The following is a 6064-nucleotide window of genomic DNA, read 5'->3' as shown; positions in this document are numbered from 1 at the left end:
ATTTTGGACTTTAGCACGTTGAACCCAATATTTATGTTGAAATGACAGAAGAACATTGTATTGTTTGTATGTAGTATGGAGCTTATGGATTAAGTGAGTATCTTGTGGATTATTTAGGCCATCTTGTTGACCATTACTCAGGTTTGCAGTTGTTTGTAGGAGTTTACTATGATTATTGTTATAAAATTTTGTTCGCCATGTTTTTGAGAGATTTTGTAAGCATCTTTGTTTCATATATATATTAAACATATAAGAGTCTTCCTGATTCATAGGCCAGGCTTTTTTAACTATTTGAATGTAATATGGATGATCTATCCAAGCATTTTCAAATCGAAAAGGAATTTTTTTGCGTGGTTGATCGTTATCTAATTTAAGAATGATACATCAATGATCTGATGTTGTAAAAGGGAGATGATTTATTTCAATGGATTTATACCAATTGTAAAAAATTGGTTACATCATACACCTATCTAATTTTTCTAGAATAGTATGTGAAATATTAATAGATTTTCTCCATGTAAATGGAAAACCTTTATGGGGAACAGTGAGAAGATCAAATTGATTTGCAAGATTTAGAATTCGATTAAATCTATGTGGATTGGGAGTAATACCTCCCCATTTGTCAGCGGTACATGCAATTTCATTAAAAATCTCCCATTATTAAGAAGGGGAGGTTTATTTGATTGATTTTGTGATATATTTTATTCCAATAGACTTCTTTATTTGCATTATCAACAGGAGCATATATAAAGAAAATGATGAATTCAATGTTATTATTAAGAAATTTTAGAATAATGATGTTGTTTGTATTATAAATGAGCGAAAAAGATTTAGTAAATAATGAATTTGATAGAAGGACCCATAATCCTCCTTTTGATTGATCTGTCGGGCTAATATATATGTGTTTGAAACCTAATTTATGCAAGAAGCTATTATTTGGGAAATTGTTGGATTTAGTTTCTGCTAAACATATAATATCCATAAGAGTGTGCTTTTTTTAAGAAAGAGATTTCAGTCCAGAAATCAGTTCGTCTCGTACGACAATTCCAATATGCGATATTCATAAAAATTTATGTGTATAATAGAAACAATGAAGGTGACAAAAGACACATGTTGAAGGATACCCGAAGGTATCATGTATTATAGATGATTGCATTATATAGGATTTATTTAGATTCATACTGATTTGCATGCTATCAGCATTATATGACACACGTAGATAGTAATAACGATTCAGAGTTATATATTATCATAAAATGTATATAGAAGACGTGAATGGAATGATTCAGACTCGTCCTGTTTAAGAGAAAGAATCTTAAACAAGGAACAAAGACCGAATAGTTCCATTCACGTATATAGCAGTCCATAATACTGACGCCCAAACTAACAAACCACCTACGGGCCAACAAAAAAGTTCAATTCCACGCAGGAGCCCAAATACACTTATATGAATGATCCACATCCTGCAATCCAAATAACCAGTTCCAAAACAAACATATATGTCCTGCCAAAAACTGATCCCAAATGATTATAGGTACTAACAAAATGGTCAAGGGTCGTAATATGTAAATACCACCAGCTATAACTTAAACTATAAACTAGAGATTTTAACACTATAATAATGTAAAGCTTACCTTGCCTCCCTGAATCTTGTAGCGTCTTAATCATTAATCTGATGAAGACTCATCCTCCGAAGCCTTCCTCTTCCGAGAGAAGGAATTAGACGGCTCAGATGACAAAAGATCTTCGGTAGAAGATAAGACCATAACTCCTTTGAACCTTCGATTGACTGTGCCTTGAGAGTTGGTGGAGTGAAAGGATGATTCTGCTATCTCAGAAGGAGCTTTCAAGCCCATGCAAACGAAAGGTGGAACAGGTATGCAAATTATGACAGACCAAGTTAGAAGCACTGAATCTTGTGTCTTGTAGATAGAGAGGCATCATGTAGCTTCTCCAGAATTCAGCAACAAAAGCTGAGAGAACCCATCTGAACAAGAAGTCATGAAGATCAATATGCACTTGGAATCAAAATGAGGGGGAAGGAGAGGCATGAGGAAGAGGAGAGGAGAGGAGGCGTCGACCTGTACAAGCCTCCACCGAAGAGACGCAGTCGGTGGAACCACTGCCAATATCCACCAAGACGAAGGTTCTCGAGAAGACTAGAGAGAGGTGAGAGATTCTCTCTCTAATCAACTAGAGAGGTAAGCATGGTACAAAGTTGAAATCTTAGATAAAAAGAAAGAGCTTTTTGCAGTAAACCACCCGTTATATAGCGGTTTTTGCATTAAACCACCCCTTATAGTTGACTTTTCAAGAAACCACCCAAATGTTACGTTTTTATTACCAAACACCACCCATGTTCATTTTCCGTCAGTTTAGTTGTTACATAGCGGTGAAAAGTTCATTTTGCCCCTCGAAAATCCAAAAAATTACCATTTTGCCCCTTTGTTCTTCTTCTTCCCCTTCCAAATCCCACAAACACCATGTCACCAGCGGCCGCACTCGAATTCTGACTTACAAATTTGTCACCAAACCTGGAAATTGACACATCAAAACACCAATTTATGGCCCCAATTTCATGGATCTATGCTTATATCTCTGAGAATCGAAATAGTACATGCAATTGCAATCAATTCGATCAAGGTTGATAGGTCAGAGAAGGTCTTGGACTCGGAGCTGCTGATATTTTTGGTCAATGTTGTCCTCTTCACCGCTCCACGCCGGAGAGAGCAACGCCGCGGAGCAGGGCCGATTCTGTTGAGAGTAAGAAGGCCGGAGAAGATGCCGGAGAGAGGAACGTCGAGGCTTGTGCAGTTGGGCTACTAACAAGTCCTGGCTTCGATGGAACCTCTTGGGCACAGATACTCGTACTAAAGCCATTAAACGAACGCCTGCTATTAAACAACCCACCAGAGCTCTACTAACAAGTCGTGCAGATGGAGTACAGCGCGGTCGAGGCGTCTTTCTTCCCTTTGTAGCTTTCGCTTTCCAGAAGCTTCACTAAGAGCGGAATTTCTCCTGACCGTCCGATTGCGATCCTATTATGCTCGATCTGCGATAATCGGAGTAGACTGCAGGTGACGTTCTCCTTCGAGGTTGCAGTCCCTGTCCGCAGAGCCATCACCAACGGCTTGATCGCACCGCAGTCAGCAATTATCTCCTTGTTCTCGTCGCAGAGCGAGAGATTAAGAATCGTCGTGACTCCGTACTCTTGTAACTAGAGACCGGTGGAGGAAATCAGCGAAATCAAAGGACCAACTGCATTGGATCTAGTGATTTTGATTCGATTCTCTTGCTTGTTTGGCGAGTAGGCGGATTTCCATGGAGGCTTGCTTCTGATCGTCAATTGAGCCGCATCGAAGATCGGCAACGAGCTGGCGGATGAGCTCTTCGGCGGATTTGGTGTCTCCGGTGGCGCATGAGATCCAGAGTTGCCGTGAGGGGGTGGTGAAGTCGCCGGATTGGTCGATGTTGCAATCGCTGAAAGCGGTTGAAGAGTGTTCATTGGTGAATTTGCAGCCCATGTAGGTCTCCATCTCCATGGCCGGGGAAATTATTCCCGCAATATTGAGGTTTTGAGATTAGTATCCTTCATATAATTAACTTCAATGGCGGACAATTGAGAAGGGGAAGAAGAAGAACAAAGGGGCAAAATCGTAATTTTTTTGGATTTTCGAAGGGCAAAATGGATTTTTCACCGCTATTTAACAGCTAAACTAACAGAAAATGAACCTGTGTAGTGTTTGGTAATAAAAACGTAACGTTTGAGTGGTTTTCTTGAAAAGTCAACTATAAAGGGTGGTTTATTGCAAAAACCGTTATATAAAATATGGTTTACTGAAAAAAAAAAAAAAAAAAAAAACCTCAAAAAGAAAGTACAGTGCATTTAATCTCTCGCCTGCAGCTCACTTCGTCTCCAGTAAAGAGTATTATCGTATAGTCAGTAATGGAGGGTCCAAGTAATGTACTAAGGTTGTGAATAGCAGCGGCTTCTTCTTCAGTAAACCTTGCTCTAAGCGAAATCACTAAAATAACGGCGTGAATACCATCCTCGGCCAATTCAATACATTTCATGATCTCTTCTTAATGAATTCCGATCCAACATGAAAGTCAAATAATCCTGCAATATAGCAAGTTAGATAGCAGCAGAAGTATTCTAAAATAAAATTCAAGCAGATCAGTCATATATATATATATATATATGCATGCATCCGATATTAAAGAGGTTAAGTAGGCATGCAGTTAGTCGCTAGAAAGAAATAATTAACGTCACAACACAAGAACACAGATATAGATTAATTAAGTAAATGAAGCAGGTTATGATGGACATAACAAGGAAGAAGCAAGGGAAGAAAGACTGAACGGATGTTAGAAAGATGGTTTGCGTACTGAGCTATGGAAACTCAAGTGTTTGTGTTTGTGAGAAAGACAACCTTTTTATAGTAACCGAGGAAATGGTAAAATGGCTCTTCCTTTTCTTTCATTGGAAACGAGCGAAAAGACTCCACGTATATTTTGTGATAAAAAATTCAAACCTTAATCCAGCCCAACTCTTTCATGATTGTGAGTAGTAAGTCCGGGATGGAGGTTCGTCTAAACCATGTTTTCAATTATGATAAGATTATTTAAAATTTTAAATTTTGTCCAAAAAAATAAAAAAAACTTATATAAGGATAGTATTATAATGTGTTTTAGCCAAATAATATTTTTTTTAAAAATCATTATAATTGAAACTTGCATTATAATGGGTTTAAAAGAACAATGCCGGAGAGTATTATTCCTGTTTAAATGTTGATCTTCATTTTTGTTAACCTTGTCGAGCCTTCACTTTCATTCAATTTTCTATTTTTTCTGTTTATGTAAATTTGGAAGCCTACGCAATAAAATCTAAATATTTGAATTCATAGAAAACATATGTTGGCAAAGCGCGAGTTAGCCAACCAACTCTAGATGGTTAGGAATTAAGTAAGCCAATTTGCACAAGTGCTTGGTGGTCAGGGTGGTTGCGCTATAACCCACCACCAGACACAACCCGGTTTGGTTCGGTTCGGTTCAGTATGATTGGTTTATCTGCTCGACCTCAAATTTACAAACATATTTTACAAACACAACTAACATTCAGGTTGCTCCATCTTCGGTGCAGTCCCGTTCAGCGTATGACTCACAAACGAGTCACTAACTAACCCCTCCGCCTCAAAGTTCAACACAAACTTTCATTCAAGCAATTGCGAAGGAAGCTCAAACCCACATCGCACTTACCCATTTAATCGGTCATTGATGGCTGTCAGGTCTTTCGAAGGGCTTTGGTACGCGTGAGTGCTTTCTCCAACACAAGCATAATAGCCCTTTACCCCACTGTTGTGTGTTGTTGATGTCCAATCGACAAAAACACCTCGAAAAACTTGGTCTGTAATGACAGTTTGTTTCCGAAAGCAAAGGTACCTTTGCTACACCATAGAGACAACACAGTATTATCTGGTCAATATGACGGTTAAAAAATAGCGTTGTTCTCTGAGTAAGGATCCGTTGGAAAAGGCAATAAAGTCTCTCTCAACTGCTGTGACAGTAGAAGCCGTTCAACCATTCCATTGATTCTCACTGCAGCTAACTTCACAATTTTCACAGAGAAACATTATCACGTAAGTCAGACTATGTACTATGTTACCCCGATACGGATACGGATACGTCGACACCGGTACCTATCCGACACGGATACGACAATCTCAAATTTTACAAAATTTGGATACGGCACTTGAATTATATGTTTTTAGAAAGGTAATGATATGTATAATAACAATAAGAATAAATAGACAACCATATAATATCTCAATACTAGCAAATATCTTATAGAAGCAAATACAATAAAATCAGAAAGCACACCTCTACTAACTTCAATAAAATCATATAGTATCTGCTCTTTTAATTAAATTGACATATTATGAAAGTGGATATTTCTCTAAGTACAACACTACTAACTTCATTACTAGCTCCAGATTCATCTTCCATTTCACACTAAAATCATATAGTATCCTAAGTATCCGATACCGGTCACCCTATCCATTTG

General features: G+C 38.0%; 1 pseudogene; it reads right to left on the bottom strand.

Moving 5' to 3' along the window:
* Positions 1 to 2920: 2920 nt before the first annotated feature.
* Positions 2921 to 3542, bottom strand: LOC141251608 (uncharacterized; annotated as a pseudogene).
* Positions 3543 to 6064: the final 2522 nt, after the last annotated feature.

The sequence above is a fragment of the Phyllobates terribilis genome, unplaced genomic scaffold (assembly GCF_046119375.1).
Source record: "Phyllobates terribilis strain yellow unplaced genomic scaffold, ASM4611937v1 Scaffold_7298__1_contigs__length_38656, whole genome shotgun sequence".
Taxonomy (NCBI): Eukaryota; Metazoa; Chordata; class Amphibia; order Anura; family Dendrobatidae; genus Phyllobates; species Phyllobates terribilis.
The sequence above is the reverse complement of the archived record's forward strand: the minus strand, read 5'-3'. Positions and strand labels throughout refer to the sequence as shown.